The sequence below is a fragment of the Hoplias malabaricus genome, chromosome X1 (assembly GCF_029633855.1).
Source record: "Hoplias malabaricus isolate fHopMal1 chromosome X1, fHopMal1.hap1, whole genome shotgun sequence".
Classification (NCBI taxonomy): Eukaryota; Metazoa; Chordata; class Actinopteri; order Characiformes; family Erythrinidae; genus Hoplias; species Hoplias malabaricus.
This window is the reverse complement of record NC_089818.1, coordinates 17,292,968-17,313,712: the sequence shown is the minus strand read 5'-3', so window position 1 is coordinate 17,313,712 and position 20,745 is coordinate 17,292,968. Positions and strand designations below refer to the sequence as shown.

Sequence of the window (20,745 nt, the reverse complement as noted above, 5' to 3'; positions counted from 1 at the left end):
GTATTTTGACTCACCTCTTACTTGTAAAGCACAGAGCTGTAGATCATTGGATCATCTTCAGCTGCTGGAGAGAGCTGTAAATTTGGACAGTTTTAGAAATAAATGAAGCCCTTTCAACAGCTAAACTAAAGATTAGACTCGAGAACCTCCATCAAAACCATCAAAAAAATATTTAGTGCCTTCATAAAACTGATGCATCTCTAATTCCCATGAAAAATATTGTGGTCCCAAGATCAAATACAGCTTTTAAGGAGATGGATGTGGATAATAAAGACTTACCTTCTTCTTTTTGGGAATCAGAGTACTGTATGTTACTAAGTCTTCAGCTTCACCTGTAGAGGTCTTTTCACACACACACACACACACAAACACACACACACACACACACACAATTTCATAATCTTATAAAATCAAAAAAAATTTACAAAATGACTAACATCATACATTGTGGTTTATAACACCTAAACGTATCATATTAATTTCTCTGAAACCACATTACGTTTCAAATCAACTGATCTGAGAGGGAAATCAAAAGGAACCCTGGTGCTCTAATAAAGTCTCAAGCTGGTTTATCTGTTCTATACATTCAGGCAAAACAGTTAATGAACGTAAAGAATAAAGTCTTACCTTCTCCTTTTTGAAAATCACAGTGCTGTATGTTACTGAGAATTCACCTTCAGCTGTACAGGTCTATTTCAGTCACACACACACACACACACACACAAACACACACACACACACACACACACACACACACATATTACACCAATGACAAAATCTGATGCCAGAGAGGCACAGTACTATCTCCTGCAAAACACCTGACCTGAAACAACATGAAGCCCTCTATCACTCCCAGCACTTACAGTGTGAACTGCAGAGTTACTGTTCCTCTCTCTGCTCTCTGTTTGACTTGCTTCTGTTAGAGAGAGAAGGAGTGAGTGCTGATGAGTGTAATAAAGTGTACATTTGATTAAAAAGCCTGCGCCAACAAATACTTACTGGAAAGTTTTCTCAATATGAAGGTTATTACACAGACCAGGAGCAGGAGCAGTCCGAGGCCTACAGCCAGGAGAATCCAGATAAGCTTTGAGTTTCCATTGCTGCAGTCAGTTAAGTCACATGGCCTGTGTAAGTTATTAATTAAGACAAGGAGACCCACCATGAAGCATATAAGAGTCACTACCACACAAAAATATCATATTATTAAGAGTTACATGCCAAAGAAACTGTTTTATCAGTCACTAAAGTACACAATCAATAAACATGTCTCATGATGTGATAATTACTTGTTGTCCACGCTCTTGTTGTTAGTTGAGTGGTTAATATGTTCAGCAGTTGCTGCAGAGGAGGCCATTTTTACTGAAGAAAAAGCTGTTGTTCTGCAAGAAAAAAGTGGTGTACAGTGGTGTGAATGAACAACAGGATTCAAAGGCTAACAAACAAAAAGACTGCCCTGCACAAATGTTTTATTAATTAGGTAAAAAAATAGATATGTTAAAGTGGAATTTGTTTTCTAGAACTAATGATCTAATATCAGAATCAGACCTCACTAATATTCTTGTAACTAAAGGAAATCATGTTTTTACAGCAATGTTCTCTCTAGTTTAAAGCCTTCCTTAAACATAGTTCCTCCAGAAATTAGTCTCTGACCTAAGGCTGTTAGAGCTTACACTGCTAAATAAGGAGAACATTTGCATTTTGTATATGTTTCATACTTCATTTCACACTTTGGTTGGAACTTGTACATCTTCAGAGTTGTTATTTTTTAGAACAAACAATTACAGTTCTGCAAAAAGCAAAGAACAAAAGTATACTACACTGAAGTGTGAAAGTGTAGCTGTAACAGTGGTCACTACTTACTTATTTGCTGTTGTTGACTTTTCATTTTTTATCAGAGGTGTGACACCTAGAAAAACAAATATTGAATGTTTTTAGTTTATTCATTATTTTTAATTCTAACATAAGATTGTGATCTCACCTGATGTGGTCTCACTGTCACTGGTTCTCTCAGTTGAGGAAATTGTAGTCACAGCTGTTGTTGCTGTTGAAAATGAGAAATGGCATCATTCAATTGCAAATTTGTGCCATGAGAGGTCTGCAGATGTAGGCCACATTTGGGCCAAATATTCATTACCCTCTGGGTATGGGCAGTGTTTCTGATAGATGTGATCTTACTTGTAGGTCTTTCAGTGACAGTGAGATGAACAGTAACTCCCACTTCTCCTGCACTGAACCAGTACCAGCCAGCATCACTCTTCTTCAGTCCACTCATCTCCACACTGACCGCTCCTCTCCCATCATCACTGATCTGCACTGCTGAATTCTGGGATGTTAAGCAGCTCCAGTCTCTAAATCTGCACCACTGCTACTGTTTATTCTTATAATCAGTTCTGTAGAGACACTGGACACTGACACTGCCCCCTTCCTGACCACTCACTCTGCTGTTTATCACAGACACAGCAGGATCTGAATAAAGAGGCAGAGAATGAGTGCTGTAAACACGTCCTCCATCAAACAAGCTTTAAGTTACAGTGAACAGGTTCTACTTCACACAGAGAGACTTCTTACCTGCACTGACCGTCAGGTACAAATAATCACTGTCATCTGAACCGCCTTTGATATCCACAGCGCACCAATAATCTCCAGAGTCAGAGTCTTGGAGACTGTTGAGTTCCACAGTAAACATATTCTGGGTCGGATAATCAGTGACTGATGTTCTTCCACTTGTGTTTGTACGGGCTAATATTCGACAATAACTCTGGAAATACCCCTTACACAACTATTTAGGGTTTGATTTGTATTGTTCATCATAAAAACATGGGATGGTGAGTGATCCTCTACTTTTTACAGCTACATCCTTCAGTGTCTTCACACTCTCAGACTCTGCAGGTAAAGTAAAATTATAAATTAAATATTAATTTATTCATTTTCACAGCTGCACAGAGGTGCAGCAGGTAGTGTCACATTCATACAGCTCCAGGAACCTGGAAACTGTCTATGAGGAGTTTGGTGTGTTCTCCCTGTGTCCGCGTGGGTGCTCGGATTTCCTCCTGTGGTTCAAAAACACACGTTGGTAGGTGGATTGGCGACTCAAAAGATTCCATAGGTGTGTGTTGCCTTCACAGTGATTTTGAAAGTGTAACTTTAAGATAAAAATATTACAGAGTGTTCCGTATTGTGGACTGAGTCTCACCCTCTGTGAGTGATCGGTGACATCCGTAAACCGTGTATATGAATGAATGGTTACTGATGACTTAAATACAGCCAAACACTAAACGGTTCAAATCATTTTGTTAATTCATAACGGTTCTAAGAACTGAATGTGATTACTTATAGTCTCAAATTCTCTCAACACTTGATAAAAATAAAAGTCTGGTATTATTAGTTTCAGGCGGAGAAATATTTTCACTTGTTTTAGCGCGACGACTGTGTTTGTTCGTCTCCTAGCAACGGCGTCCCGCGGAGAGCTATGTGGAGTGGGGTGATTTATTCAGACACGTTACAGTTTTATTCACACATAAACCAAAATGTAACGGCAGATTTTCATAATGTAGCGGAGTATAAGTAAAAAGTCGCCCAAAATGGAAATACTTGAGTAAAGTACAAATACACGACAAAAGTACTTAACTACAGTAACGAATTACATTTACTTCGTTACTGTCTACCACTGCATTTAGGAACATTAGGTAAGATTTGGGCTTTTTTCCTGGTCCTGGGGCACATCCTAGTGCAATTCATTTTTACAGCACTGTACTGAAATTGGTACACTCAGAAATAACAGGTACGGTAGAGGTACATTGGTCACTAAAGGTGATTTAACTGTGTAAATGTACTTTTAAAAGCACAATAGTGGTTTTAGTGTCCAATCCATAGTTCCCTAAATGTACATTAAATTCTTTTCTCCAGATTGGGAGGTGAATATTTGTAATCTTTCATTATAGAACTGTAATATAAGAGAACATAATATATGTCCTGGAGATAAAATGGGATGTATGAATTCAACACTATTTTAAAATCTATATATATAATAGAATAAGGTACAATTATTAAAAGTTTTGAATATGTAACCTTGATGGTACCACCACAGAGACAGGTTTTCTAATGTAGTGTAGGCAGGGGAGAGAAGGGGTGGTTTCATAACCTCCTCCAAAATATACATAATGCACTTTCTGCAGTGCTGAGCTGAGAGTAGCAAGGACAGAGGCACTATTCTATGCTCCCTATTACAGGTCAGTGAAGCATCACCATTATTTTTAAGCTAGAATTTTAAAGTAAAATTTTATATAGTTATCTTTTAGGCTCTCTTTTGTTTACAAAGTTGCAGATTATAGCTTGAGATTTTTGTAATTCTGAGACACTGAATTTACCCTTAAACAGGCTACAGTTTGTATTTCTGACTTTTTCTCTCTCTGTACTGATTTTTGGGTTTTGGAATATTTCTTCTGATTTTGACTTTGCTTCACATACTGCGTTTAATAAATCTCCAACTGACTCTCAGCCTCAGTGAGTAATTTGTGACATCTGAAGATCCGTAAACCATGTATATGAATAGTTACTGATGACTCAGATATTTGATTTTAAAAATGTAATGGAGTTAAAGTATAAACTTGATGAACCATTTACATCAGTTGTGCACACAGAGGGTGTATAAAAAGCATGAAGGTCTGAAAAAGAAATTTAAATTAAAAGTTTAATGTCACCAAGCTCAATGCCAAGTGCTGGATAGAGGGGTATAAATCCACCTTGCATTGGGCTGAAAAGCAGAAGAACAGGACTTTCTGAAGTCGCAGAGCCCCATCCAGTACATTCTGGGCTAAGATGGAGTTGCTTTTGTGACACAGAACTTATAAGTAAGTAACTAATAAATCTCTAGTCTAAATCTTTCCTGGAAAAGCTTGGATCAATGTGGGCCATACTTCCCTTTAATACTTTTTTTTTCCACATGAAATGTTAGACTAGAAATTATCAACATCCTTTTAGTAATGTGAGGTTTACTGAATCAAATGACTTCTGCTAATATTTCTGAGAAAAAACTAAATCCAGTGCAACTGTTACTAATATAATAAATACTCTGTTGATTTTGCTATTTCATTTTTGTGGATGCATACCCCTGGAACACCATACAATGCAAAGTTTTTATATGGAGAACTCAGTGAACAGAGGGAGTGGCTCAGTGTCTCAGTCATGGTTTTTAAAGAATCTAATTTATTTTTGCCTGTGCGATTTTAATCTAAGAAGATATAAGTTTGTTTAACTAAGAAAGCATTTCTTTATGGAATCTCTTAAGAACATCTTTACAATTACAATTAAATATCATTAAATACCATTAAAATTAACTACTAAACCTTTTCAAATGAAACAGACATCCGTATCTACACATATCCTCACGTTAGATAGGTGATTTAATGAAAGCGTATTTAAAGCAGTGAGTAAATGAAGAATACTCCTCCAGTGCACAGGAATGATGTAGCATTGATCTTACCTGAGATGCAGAGGAAGAACACAGAGAGAATATAATACTTTCTGAGGGAGTAAATGTGCATCTTTCTGTTAGAGTCTCCAGCGACAAATACTCTTCCTGCCTCTTAGGATAAGCAGCTCCACTTCATAGGTCTTCCTGTTTTTTTTTTTTTTTTTTTTTTTGTTTTGGTTTGGTTTTTTTACTCCATTTCAGTGCAAAATAATACAACCTACATATTGCAGATATAGAGAAAATTCAAGATGTCCTATAACAGAAGATACTTTTAATGAGCAAAATGTGTGGGCTATGAATACCTTCTGAACTTGGCTGAATGAAAAACTTTACACTGTGTCTCTGTATTTATAACAGCCCAGTGCATGCAATCTATAGCAGTAAGGCTCCAGCATCACATAGGCCACACAGAGGTAGTGCAATCTGTAAAATGGTTCACGTCGGTAGCTTCTTTCTCCCGATTTAGACCTATGACCAGATCTATGACTCTGTTAGACATAGTGTTAGATAATAATTTTACATCTGAAGTAAGCTGAATTTATTGTAAGACTCACTTTCTGGAAATAAACAGGAAAATAAATCCTTCAATGGTTTGAAATGTTAATTGTAGTGACATTTACAGCATCAGATTTTGTTACAGTCATGGTGATAGGAACCAGAGATCACATTTCTACAACAACAATATAACCATTGTTTTTACAACTCAAAATGACCAGTCTGTGAACTGTGCTCTTCTAGCCACTACAGCACTGACTCTATATTTTAAGGGAGATATAACTTAATAATATAAAAGAAGTCTGAGATTATTTGTACAGTTGTGTTTTGCTAGCGGCTATTGCCCCCTTCTTGTGGATATTCTGAATATTACAACTGTCCTGTTGTGCAGCAAATTTTCAACTGATAACAGAAGTTGACAGTGAGTCCTATAACCACCATGTGTCAGGATTCTGAGCTGCTCCACACCTACAAGTATTTAATGTACATTTTGATTAAAAAATAAATTAAAAGGCCGACCCGTTCAGAGAATGTGTACAGCAAAAGGAACAGTCCTCTGCACATTCTGAGGAAGCTCAGGTCCTTTAATATCGTTTGGATTCTATACTCTATATTAGACACTAGAGGTCATTATTGCACCACAGTTTAAAACAGCCAGATATATATTTGTTTGTGTGTGTCTATAAAGACTTCATTATGAAGTCATAATTAGTCTCAAAAAATTTCTTGACAAATATGTCAATGTTAATCCACACAAGTCACAAATATATTTCACTATTCACAAATGAATACATCCCAATCTATGGGGTGTAAATTATTTAAGTTTACATTGCATATATTTGTAAAGACAGTCTCAAATTTATTTATTATGTGTTGTATCTGCATTTCAATCCAGTCACTCGCTTCTTTTCGATGACATTTATTTATTTATTTAGTTAGTTTTGGTTGTGGGTTCAAGTCCTGCTCCGGGTGACTGCCTGTGAGGAGTTAGTGTGTTCCGTGGGTTTCCTCCGGGTGCTCCGGTTTCCTCCCAAGGTCCATAAACACATGTTTGCAGGTGGATTGGCGACTCAAAAAGTGCCCATAGGTGTGAATGTGTGTGTGTCGCCCTGTGAAGGACTGACGCCCCCTCCAGGGTGTGTTTCTGCCTTGTGCCTCACGACTGACCTTGCTCTATGGGCCACCACAAAACCACCGACTGTAGGCGCCATTGACTAATTCTGGCTGCTGATTGGCCGAATAAAAATGACGACCAATAAGAAGTGCATACACTGGAAAAGACCGTCTGCTAAAAGCTGTAAATGTAAATGTATTTACTGTTTAGGATCCGTGGGGTATCTGCCCCTCCCTCCCTCTCAATCAAATCATCCGTTTTAACAATCCAACCTCAAAAATACTCAACACAACCCATCGGTATAAATATAATACGCAACAAAGTATTTTATTTGACAACACTATAGTCTACCTCAAAATCAGGGAAGTTCTGCTGTACCTTAACATCGTTAAATTTAGGGCACATTTAAATGCGTTCCACAGTGATCAACCACTCCTAAATGTCTGTGATATGAAGGCCATTGTTTACAGTCTGAATCTGGAAATATAGATTTGGCCTTTGACTGTAATGTGACTCAGAATTCTTAACTTTTTTCACTAGTGATGTCCCATCAAGTGAGACAGCAATTTTATTTACGTGAGAGAGGAACGCTGCGTGCAATGCTGTTTTTCACCTCTCTGCTGACCATTTTTGATCAGTGTCTTTTATACCTGGAAAACCCTTTGAAGTTCACCATCTGTTCACTCTTTTACATTTCAATCATCTTTCAATGTATCCTGTTCCCAAAACTCTGAGTTTCCCACCATTTGTTTTCCACTCCCTCCTGTATTTCTAACACCTTTCCAGACGTGCCCTGTGCCTCCCCCTCTACCTCTTTGGTCTGAAGACAAAGGGAGTTGATTGAAGGGAAGGTGTCGATATGTTATTTGAAACACACAAACAAATAAGTCTGCTGTCTAACACAGAGAATTAGGAATAAAACAATTTCAGTTTACACAAGCATGCGTGGCTATTGCTGATTAAAAATATCTCTATTGATTATAAATCATTTCTATAAACAAATTTCCATCACAATATTTACACACTTAAAGCCTTGTTAAAGTTTTTTCTGAATTAAAAACACTGAATGTGGGATATATTAGGGGGAAAAGTTTGTTAAAGGCGACAGAGTCTGGTAATCTGAAAATAAATGTCTGGTGAATGGAAAAAAAAGTGTGGTGAACGGAAAACATATATGTATAATACTTTGTTAATTTTAAAAGCAGATATTATTCAAACGTTTAAAAAAGTTGCAGCACAGAGTCTGTCTATAGCATACATTCAAGAATAAATATTAATCAGAGGATGGAATACAGGCTGGACTCTGAGGATGACTTATGATCTCTTATGATCTCAACACAGGAAGAATGAGTTTTCAGCAGTGCACATATGACATATTTATACTGATGTATGTAACATACATGTGGGTATACTACAGTGGTTAAAACACCCGCTAAGTTACACTGACCACTATGATGAGGGTTCGTATTTTAACCTTTGAAATCACACAAAAGGACATTATATTGAAGGGAATAATTTGTTTTGTTTGTTTGCCATTGATCTCATCTGGCTGTTTGTTGGGAAATACAGCTGTGTACACCTGGAATCAACACAGACAGAAAAGAAACAATGAGCAGAAGCCTGAAAAGTGTTTAAGTGTTTAAAACAAAAAAAAAAAAACACACAAACAAAAAAAAAAACATAATATAATGTGGTGTATTCTGCCTCACTTCTTATTTGGGCAAAATATTGCCGTACAGCATTTCATCACCTCCAGCATCTGGTGAGAGCTGTAAAATGAGACAGATTTAGAAGTGAAAGAGGATATAAGCTTTTTCAGCAGCTAAAGTCATGGTCAGACTAAGGAACCTCCATCAAAGTAACATTTACTGTCCTCAGATACATGACGACATCTCACCTACTTCAGATTAAATAGAGTGAGTGTGATTTATAACAACAGCTTTATAAACGTTCACTTACAGGTTCATTTGTGGCCTCAGTGGCTACATTGCCGTAGATCACATCAGTTCCCAGAGTCACTTTGGACAAAGGCTGTGGACATTATTTACTCAGGATGAGAAAATCTAGTACTGATTCTATAATAAAATCATGTTTATGTGTTTGTCGATATAAAAAATAAATACTTACCTTCTTTTTCTTAGACACAGCAGTGCACATATCTGCATCTTCACCTGTAGTGTTCTGTTTCATACAGACAGACACACGTATATATACACACACAGCACCAATGACAAAAGCCACAATGATACACAATACTAATTACTGCACTATGTGTTTGAACACTAGAACTCAAACAACATAAAGCCACCCATCATTCACAGCACTTACTGTGTAAATTGCTGAGTTACTGCTCCTCTCTGTGGTCTCTGTTTGATTTGCTTCTGAGAAATGGAATGAGTGGATCACATTACAAAGGTAGGTGTAAAACAGTGTACATTTGGTTAAAAAGCCTGAGCCTATAAAGATAATGTCAGACTTATATTTACTGGTATGTTTTCTTGATATGAAGCTTATGACACAGATCAGGAACAGCAGCAGTCCGAGGCCCACAGGTAGTAGAGTCCAGATAAGCTTTGAGTTTCCATTGCTGCTGTGAATAAAGTCACAGTACCTTTGTAAATTGTTCATTAAAGAGACCCACAATGAAGCATGTAAAATTCAATATCACACAATAATGCCTTAAAGCACTAACAGACTCACATCGGATATCCTTCATCTTATCCTGTGTATAATTACATTCATTCATTCATTCATTATCTGTAACCGCTTATCCAATTCAGGGTCACGGTGGGTCCAGAGCCTACCTGGAATCATTGGGCGCAAGGCGGGAATACACCCTGGAGGGGGCGCCAGTCCTTCACAGGGCAACACAGACACACACACATTCACTCACACACTCACACCTACGGACACTTTTTTGAGTCGCCAATCCACCTACCAACATGTGTTTTTGGACTGTGGGAGGAAACCGGAGCACCCGGAGGAAACCCATGCGGACACGGGAAGAACACACCAACTCCTCACAGACAGTCACCCGGAGTGGGAGTCGATCCCACAACCTCCAGGCACCTGGAGCTGTGTGACTGCGACAACTACCTGCTGCATCATGCTGCCCTGTATATTTACAACCACACAATAATATCATTTTCAGTGCACAACAAATAAACATTTTTATATAATGTATGAAATACTTGCTCTTGTTGTCAGTTGAATTATTTACATATTCAAAAGAATATTCTGCAGAGGAGGCAGAAGCTTTTTACTGAAGAAAAAGCTGTTTTTCTGCTAGAAGCATAAAAAAAATTACACAGAGGTGTGAATATACAGGGTGAGTCAAAAGTCAAATGACACCCATTTATTTTGTTTGATATTGACAACGTTCCCATTGGAAAAACTTTTCCCCTGATCCAATATGGCTGCCTTCACGATGGTAGCCTTGTTCTGAACCTATCCTAAAAGATAGGCTCCCTCACAAATTACTTGCTGGTATATTCAGATAAAAGTGTGTCCTGCACCTTTTGACTCACCCTGTACAACAGGCGTTGAAGGCTAACTAAAGGAGATTTAACTACACAAATGGTTTATTTGATGGAAAGACCAGCTACACTTTCCAAATGGCATCCAAACACTAGTCAAAACCAAGGAATATTCATCCAACCATTGTCTGTATCTACTTATCCAGTTCAGGGTCGCTGTGGGTCTCATGCCTACCTGGAAGCACTGGGCCTAAAGGGGGAATACATCCTGGACCGGATGGCAGTCCTTCAGAGGGTGACACACACTCACACCTATGGACACTTTTGAGTAGTCGATTCACCTACCATTGTGTGTTTTTGAGGGAGGAAACAAGAGCACCTGAGGAAACCCACAGAGGCACGGGGAGAACACACCAACTTGTCACAGACATTCACTCAAAGCAGGTCTTGAACCCCAACCTGTGATAGAAGCACTACATAACCCTACAAGATACACCCATAGATGACTCAGGCCTTCAGAAATGCACACACAGTCCACAGGGCAATTCATAATGGAGCATTATGTAATATATAATGTTAGATGTGTTAAAGTAGAATTTCTTTTCTAGAACTAATAATCTAATATCGAAACCTGACCTCACTAATATTCTTATAACTAAAGGCAATGATGTTTTACAGCAATGTTCTCTCTAGTGCAAAGCCTTCCTTAAACATAGTTCCTCCAGAAATTAGTCTCTGACCTAAGGCTGTTAGAGCTTACACTGTTAAACATTTCCATTTTGTATACGTTTCTTACTTCATTTCACATTTGGTTGGCACTTGTATGTCTTAGGGAAGTATTGTTTTTCAGAAAATACCATTGCAGTTCTGCAAGAAAGCACAGGGCAAAAGTATGCTACACTGAAGTGTGAAAGTGTAGCAGAACTTCACTACTCACTGATTTGCTGTTGTTGAGGGTTCATTTTTAGTTGTTGGGACACCTAGAAAAACAAATAATAATTGTTTTAATTTATTAATTAAATCAATTATAACACAAGATTGTGATCACACCTGATGTGGTCTCACTGATACTGGTTTTCACAGTCGAGGATATTGTAGTCACAGCTGTAGTTGCTGTTGAAAATGAGAAATGACATTATTCAAGGGCAAATGTGGGCCATAACAGATCTACAGATGTACATCCATTGCAGTCTGGTTCTGGGCAGTGTTTCAGATACAAATAATCTTACTTGTTGGTCTTTCAGTGACAGTGAGGTGAACAGTAACTCCCACTTCTCCTGCACTGAACCAGTACCAGCCAGCATCACTCTTCTTCAGTCCACTCATCTCCACACTGACAATTCCTCTCCCATCATCACTGATCTGCACTGCTGAATTCTGGGATGTTAAGCAGCGCCAGTCCCTAAATCTGCACCACTGCTTCTGTTTATTCTTATAATCAGTTCTGTAGAGACACTGGACACTGACACTGCCCCCTTCTTGACCACTCACTCTGCTGTTTATCACAGACACAGCAGGATCTGAATAAAGAGGCAGAGAATGAGTGCTGTAAACACGTCCTCCATCAAACAAGCTTTAAGTTACAGTGAAAAGGTTCTACTTCACACAGAGAGACTTCTTACCTGCACTGACCGTCAGGTACAAATAATCACCGTCATCTACTATCCATTTATCTCCAATTTCCACAGCGCACCAATAATATCCAGAGTCAGAGTCTTGGAGACTGTTGAGCTCCACAGTAAACATATTCTGGGTCGGATAATCAGTGACTGATGTTCTTCCACTTGTGTTTGTACGGGCTACTATTCCACAGGAACTCCAGTAATACCCCTTACACCAGAATTTAGGGTTTGATTTGTATTGTTTATCATAAAAACATGGAATGGTGAGAGATCCTCCACTTTTTACAGCTACGTTTTTCAGTGTCTTCACACTCTCAGACTCTACAGAGAAAAAGTCAAATGGTACAAGAGTGTTACTCCGACTCAGGAACTGCTTCAGAACTATATAAAAGGAATAAACTGGTCATAACTGAGCAAACACATTTCACCCTCGTCCTAAATGTTATTATTCAGTATCCACTCTGCACCCTGGAGCAGGTGAGTTAATCAAAGTGTATTTAAAGCAGTGAGAGAGTGAAGAACACATCTCCAGTGCACAGGAATGATGCAGCATTGATCTTACCTGAGATGTAGAGGAAGAACACAGAGAGAATTAAAGAACTCATGAGGGAGTAGAAGTGCATCTTTCTGTAAGAGGCTCCAGACAAAAATACTCTTCCTGCTTCTAAGTGAAGCAGCTACACTTCAGAGCTCTTCCTGTTTCAGCTCTTGCAGGTTACTGACTGTGGATGAATGCAAAGTTCTACACTAAATCTGAAGAATGGATGAAAGGATGGATCCGTTTAAATACTCTTAGCCACAATTTCACAAATACTCTTCCTGCCTCTGAGTGAAGTACATTTGATCAGTTAATCAAAGTGTATTTAAAGCAGTGAGAGAGTGAAGAACACCCCTCCAGTGCACAGGAATGATGCAGCATTGATCTTACCTGAGATGTAGAGGAAGAACACAGAGAGAATTAAAGAACTCATGAGGGAGTAGAAGTGCATCTTTCTGTAAGAGGCTCCAGAGACAAATAATCTTCTTGCCTCTGAGTGAAGTACATTTGAGTGTTCTTCCTGACCCTCTCCTGCTCTAAATAGATAAGTTCTATGGCTAAATGCTAGCCATTTAGATGCAAATGATTTTATGATTTTTTCTAGGAGGAGTTGAATCCCTTTCTTTGTGATTCAACTCCTCCTAGAAATTGAAAAAATTCTTCTTTGTGTGTATTAAAACAGGAAAGTGTGTATTTGGTGTATTTTGTACTTGACAGAAATACAAAATGTGAGGTATAAGGCTGTGCACAAGTGAGGGTAAGTTAGTGAACTGACTTTAGGACAGGGGTCGGCAACCCGCGGTTCCAGAGCTGCATGCGGCTCTTTGATCCCTCTGATGCAGCTCAGCTTTTGAAAATAATTAATGAGTATTTAATTTTAGTTAGTTCATTTTCAAAATGTGGCGATCTTGTAACATCTAAAATATTTTAATATTTAATGTTTAAAATATTTTTGTCGCTCTTAATACACGTCACAACTTCCAATGTGTGACACCCGCCAGTGTGCGATTTTTTGAACTTTTTGACAGCTGACTGCATGGCATCAGTAAAATAATGACGGCACGCAGAGAGAGGACAGCATTCTTGTTTGCTGCCAGTGGATAATTTAATTCGTCATTTTTTTTCATTACGACGAGGACTCAAATAGACATTGAGTATTTTACTTAACTGTCAACACAACGTCTTTTTTTCTGAGTTAAAAATACTTTGTTGCATGCAGAAATGTTATTTCATTTTCTCTGCAGTCGTTCAATGATTTCATAAATGTAACACAGTATAGTTTGTTTATAAATATAGTTTGTTTATATTTGTTTTAAAAATAACCCTGTTATACGCAGTGTTATTTCATTAAAAATTTGTTGTCCCAGTGTTTTCTTTACTGTGTGAAATGGGTCCAAATGGCTCTTTGAGTGGTAAAGGTTGCCGACCCCTGCTTTAGGACAATTAGGTTTATTGTCAGGAACGTGGGCCAGACTGACGGAGGTGGATGCACTTGCTAAAACACAAAATACTTTTATTTCTACAAAAAATAACAAAACAGATAGACTAGGATAAGAAGACAGGATACTGAAACAAAGAAAGACCAAGACAGAGAGACTTGAACAGAACGACCTGGACAGAGACTTCAACAGGAGAACAATACATGGAGAGCATAACAGTAGCCTAGACAAAGAAGCAGAAACAACACAGAAAGCTAAACAGACAAACATAAACAGGGGGTACTAAGCAGACAGAGAAAGCTAAACAGACTAAGCTGAACACAGAAAGCTAACCAGACTAAAGACACAAACAGACCTGAGACAAAAGAGATACAAAGACTGACTTAAAGGGAATGAGTAACAGACAAGACAGATAGACTGGAGAAAACAAACCAACGGTAGAAAGCAAACTAAAGGTGGAATGTGCAACAAAGACAAGGGAACTTAAATGAACACCACAGACAAGGGACACCTGTACTGATAACGACGGGGCAGGATTACAAATGACACTGACAAGGAAGAGGAAGAAATGCAGGACATGGGCGGAGACATGGACAATAACAAACAGAGCCATGTGCCAAGTGAGCACATGGCAGGGACAACAGACACAACAGGACAAGGGCATGACATGAATCCTCTTCCAAAATGTACATACTTCAGTTTCTGTAGTGCTGAGCCCAGAATAACAACAAGCCTGCACAGAGTCATGACCTCAAACAGATAGCCTTTGGGATGAATTTGTGTTAAGACCTTGTCTGACCTCACAAATGTGCATCCCATAAACACATTCATAAACCTAGAACAATTATATAGTGAATGAAACTTCTGTTTTTGGTAGCACTGTGTTTAAAGGCAATCTACAGAGAGATGTAATAAAACATGTTCTAAAATATTATCAGTAAAGCAATACATAAAGGTTTCTGAAAGGTGTCAGTGCTCACAAGACAACTGCAGCTGTTTAATGAAATAAGAGACATTGTACTGATGAAACGGTCTTAGACTATTGACAGACTGTAATATATTGTGATGCTGTTGCATTTGTCCCTACCAACAGATTGTGATTGTCTAAAGTAGCTCAAGTCAAGCGGTCAAATAGACCAGTATATCAGTTTTGGGCTGAGGAGCAGTGGAACTGCATTCTCTGGGTGGATAGAGCACCATTCAGATGTGTTGGAGTGGGGTTTGTGATCCATAACTAGTCATTCAACACCAGTATCTAACCTTACTAAAGCTCTTGGTGGCTGAATACAGCTAAATCTTAACAGCAATGTTCCAGCGTCCTAGAACACCTGAAGAGTGCTAACACTAGAGTCAGAGAGGAGGAATACATGAGTGTGTGTGTGTGTGTGTGTGTGTGTTGGTTTAAATAATTACAATTTCATGCAAGATACGATTTTTTTCTACATTTTTAAAGCACTGTTGTATAATTTTGTAAATTTGCTTCTGACTGCATCACACAGTGTGAAAACACTGAAAATGTAGCTGTAAAAAGTGAAGGATTTGTTTTAATGATGAACAATACAAATTAAATACTAAATACTGGTGTAAGGGATAATACTGGAGCACAAACAATGTTGGCTAATGTTACATAAAAATTCTAATAAAGTTTTAAAGAATATGTTTTAAGTGCAGCAGGTAGTGTCACAGTCACATAGCTCCAGGGAAAATAAATCTAGATAGTCTCTCTCTGCCTCATCTGTAACTTCCCCTCAAGTCATCACAACAGTGACATTTGTAGTTGTAGAAAATTACACCTTCACAAATTCTTCATTGTAGGTGCACGAATCCAATTCTACACACACCAGTGCAAAATGTTCAGTTTTGCTAGAGTTGCAGCAGAGAATATGGTGCAAAACACATTCACACACTCGTATAAAACCTGCACAAAAGTTGCACATTCGGAAATTAATCTGTGAATCTGTGCAATGCGAGTTACACACCTGTATTTATTTATTTTATTTATTTATTTAGGTTTTTTTAAGGGAATATCTGTCGCACAAACACAGGTCAATGATTACACCCGCTCGAATATGTGGCTACGAGTCTCAAATGCTGTGTTTTCCGCTCACACACGACATCCGCGCGGTTTCACTTTTGCACCAAATATCTCAGTCAGTGTTAGTGATGTGTCGGTCGCGAACGAACCGGTTCAAAGAGCCGGCTCTTGTAAATGAACGATGAGAGCCGGTTCCCGTCTAAGACCGAGCTATTTTTTTCTAAGGCTTGTCATTCAAACAATCAGAGAACAACAATCAAAGCTGAGACACTTGGTTTTTCTGAATGCCAATCTGCCTTCTAGGGCAGCAACAACTAATCGATTAAAATCGAGTGTTAAAATAGATTGCAACTAATTTAATAATCGATTAGTTGGGTCTAAGTTATTATACACATAGGTACAGTTGCTACACGTGACGAACTCTGGAAGAAGGGTTCATCTGCGGTCACAGCAGAGGATAATGTTAGCACAAGCAGAGAGAAAAATGTACGACCCAAGTCATCAAAAGTATGGGAACACTTTACATTAACGCTTTCAAGGAACAGCGTTAGGTGTAACATGTGCACAGCTGATCTCGCATGGCACAGCAGCACAACATCACTGCATGAGCACCTGAAAAGGAAGCCTGTTGGTGCTGTGTGTGAAAGAGATTAAGTATAGTAAGTTAATTCTACTTTTTCTGTCACTCAATGTTACTAGAGCCTGCTAGAGTAGTTAAACAACATTTGTTTTCTTAGTACATTGATATTACACTCGCGTTTAGCGAACAAGCCTTAGCATCCCCCCGAGTTTTCTCTTCCACCTTCTCTACCTTCAATTGTATAAATAACTGGATTTTTGTTTAATCACCTTAATAAAAATCACTTGTAAACTCACTTGTAAAATTGGCTATATTTCATAGCCAATGGAACCCAAAAGGTAGGTATTACAAAATAGCTTATTAAATTAAATAATCATCCATTTCTGATTAATAAAATAAACAAATACAATGGAACCTATACTAACGGACTCGGTCGTAGACGGGAACCGGCTCTCATCGTTCACTTACACAGGCCGGCTCTTTGAACCGGTTCGTTCGCGACCGACACATCACTACCTCATACTGAAAACAAACATGGAGGACCGAGGGTCCGTGTAGAAAATGGAAAGGAAAACGGGAATTTACTCTTTATCAGATTTCTGATGAAGAAAGTGGGATAGAGATCAAACCGGGAGTATCTGTTACTATGTAGCATGATTGTGTGGAGATTATGGGGAATAAAAAAGTTATCCTAGTTATTTCTCACTGCTCCACTAGGGGGCGGTATTGTACAGTTAATGTATGACTCTGTGTCAATGTTTTATTTGTTAGTTGGTTTCTTGGGTGAATTACAAGGCTGCAGTCCAAATGTCTGTCCGACTCCCTGTTTGGACAGGATTAGTTGTACACGGAGTGTCTCCCCCTGCTGTTGCTTCACTTCACGAAAAATCTTTAAAGCGAACCTGGGATTAATATCGCTGCAGGGGATGAGAGCAGAGAAATGGCAATCTGTCCCCAGTGACTGTAAGGTGAGATGGTTAGGTAAAGAGCAGAGTATGTAAACTACTGCATTTGGGTTAATATGGCACTCACTGTGTTCACATTAGGAGGAATGTTTGATGTTACTGTGGTGTGGAAAAATCAAATTCTTTTGTGTGATTTTTAAGTGCTAATAAATACACAACCAAGATATTTTGAATGTTTACACAGTTAAAGCACGGTTACAGTTTATTGGCTGAATTTAAAACATGAAATGTGGAACATATTGGTAGAAAAGTATGTGGAATGCAACAGAGCATTTAAAAAAGACTGGTCTACTAAAAATAATATATAAATAATATATTGCTCATTTTAAAGCAGATAGTATACAACAGGACGACTAATGATCTCTTATGATCTCAAAATAGGATGAATGCGTTTTCAGCAGTGCACATATGACATATTTACATTAACAAGGATTAATACTTTGTATTAATACTGTGAATACTTTGTTTTGAGTCTTTGCTGTTGATCTCATGAGGTTGTTTGTTGACAAATACAGCTGAGTACAACTGGAATCAACACAGACAGAACAGGAACAATGAGCAATAGGCTGAAAAGTGTTAAAAATCCCATAATAATATATGGTGTATTCTGCCTCACTTCTTATTTGTGCAAAATGTTGTTGTACAGCACTTCATCACCTCCAGCATCTGGTGAGAGCTGTAAAATGGGACAGATTTAGGAATAAAAGAGCATCTCAGCTTTTTCAGCAGCTAAAATCATGGTAAGACTAAGGAACCTCCATCAAAGTAACACTTATTGTCCTCAGATACATGACGACATCTCACCTACTTCAGGTTAAAATAGAGGTGTGCTTTATAACAACAGCTTTATAAACGTTCACTTACAGGTTCATTTGTGGCATCAGTGGCTACATTGCTGTAGATGACATCAGTTCCTAGAGCCACTTCAGACGAAGGCTATGGACATTATTTACTCAGGATGAGTCAAACTGGTAATGTTTCAGTAATAGAACCATGTTTATATGCTTGTCAATGTGAAAAATGAAGACTTACCTTCTTTTTCTTACACACAGTAGTGTACATTTCTGCATCTTCACCTGTAGTGTTCTGTTTTATACACACACACACACACACACACACAGACACACACACACACACACACACACACACACAATACCAATGACAAAATATGATGATAAAGAGGCACATTACTAACAGCTGCACTGTGTTTGAACACTAGAACTCAAACAACATGAATCCACTAGTCACTCACAGCACTTACAGTGTGAACTGCTGAGTTACTGCTCCTCTCTGTGGTTTCTTTTTGATTTGCTTCTGTTAAAGAGACATTGACCAAATAGAGCACATTACACTCATAGATAAGTGTCAAACAGTGTAAATTTGAAAAAAGCCTTTAATGTCAGATGAATATTTACTTGACCGTTTTCTCAACATGAAGGTTATAATCCAGACCAGGACAAGCAGCAGTCCAAGGCCTACAGCCAGTAGAAACAAGCTAAGCTTGCCGTTTCCATTCCTGCAGTGAACGGAGACACATGACATGTTCAAGTTATTTAATGAACAAATAAAATTATAAAAATATATTTTGTGGCATCTCCAGAAATGGGTAAAATCAAGGACATCAACAACACATAAGCTCTAAATATCCTTTAAACAGACCCCAAAGAATTGACAGGGGAAACTATGGGAGTTCTCCCAATTCCACCCAGACTCTGATACATATATAAGATACATTTCTTTATCACACAGTAATATACTTCTAACTTAAGAATTTTAAAACAGGTTCTTCAGTTTCTGAAATACAGATATAATAAACAACATTTAATATTATGCGGGAATTACTTGTCTTGTTTTTTCGGAATGTCACTTGATTGGACACCAGGTTCAGAAGTGGTTTTTGCAGGAGAGGCTGGTTTTACTAATAACAAAGCAGTTGTCCTGCAAACATGCAAAATAAATAAATAAATAAAAGTAGTCTAGAAATATTTGGACATACAATGCATTACAGCTCTGCTTATATTTCTTGTACTTACTGAACAAGAAAGAAACATTGCATTGTCATAGAGTAATATGACTGATTTAAAACTGTGAGAGTATACTTCAAATAGGGTTAAAATCTTATAGTTCTGAAAACTTATCATGCTTCATCTCACACTTGCTTGAAATATGAACATTCCCAGAAGTTATTTGTGTAGAATGTGCAGCAGATTTTTTTTTTGCACAAGCAAATGGCTAAACCATGCAAAAGTGTAGCTGTATTAGAACATCACTACTTACTGATTTGCTGTTGTTGATTCTGCATTTCTGATAGATGTGATCTTACTTGTAGGTCTTTCAGTGACAGTGAGGTGAACAGTAACTTCCACTTCTCCTGCACTGAACCAGTACCAGCCAGCATCACTCTTCTTCAGTCCACTCATCTCCACACTGACCGCTCCTCTCCCATCATCACTGATCTGCACTGCTGAATTCTGGGATGTTAAGCAGCTCCCGTCTCTAAATCTGCACCACTGCTTCTGTTTATTCTTAGAATCAGTTCTGTAGAGACACTGGACACTGACACTGTCCCCTTCCTGACCACTCACTCTGCTGTTTATCACAGACACAGCAGGATCTGAATAAAGAGGCAGAGAATGAGTGCTGTAAACACGTCCTCCATCAAACAAGCTTTAAGTTACAGTGAACAGGTTCTACTTCACACAGAGAGACTTCTTACCTGCACTGACCGTCAGGTACAAATATTCACGGTCATCTACTATCCATTTATCTCCAATTTCCACAGCGCACCAATAATATCCAGAGTCAGAGTCTTGGAGACTTTTGAGTTCCACAGTAAACATATTCTGGGTCGGATAATCAGTGACTGATGTTCTTCCTCTTGTGTTTGTACGGGCTACTATTACACAGGAGCTCCAGTAATACCCCTTACACCAGTATTTAGGGTTTGATTTGTATTGTTCATCATAAAAACATGGAATGGTGAGAGATCCTCCACTTTTTACAGCTAC

The 20,745-nt window shown here is 38.2% G+C and overlaps 2 pseudogenes; one reads left to right on the top strand and one right to left on the bottom strand.

The window, feature by feature from the left end:
* Positions 1-20,745, top strand: part of LOC136675468 (polymeric immunoglobulin receptor-like) — a 252,315-nt pseudogene that overhangs the window by 150,725 nt on the left and 80,845 nt on the right.
* On the bottom strand, positions 1,779-20,577 carry LOC136676031 (polymeric immunoglobulin receptor-like; annotated as a pseudogene).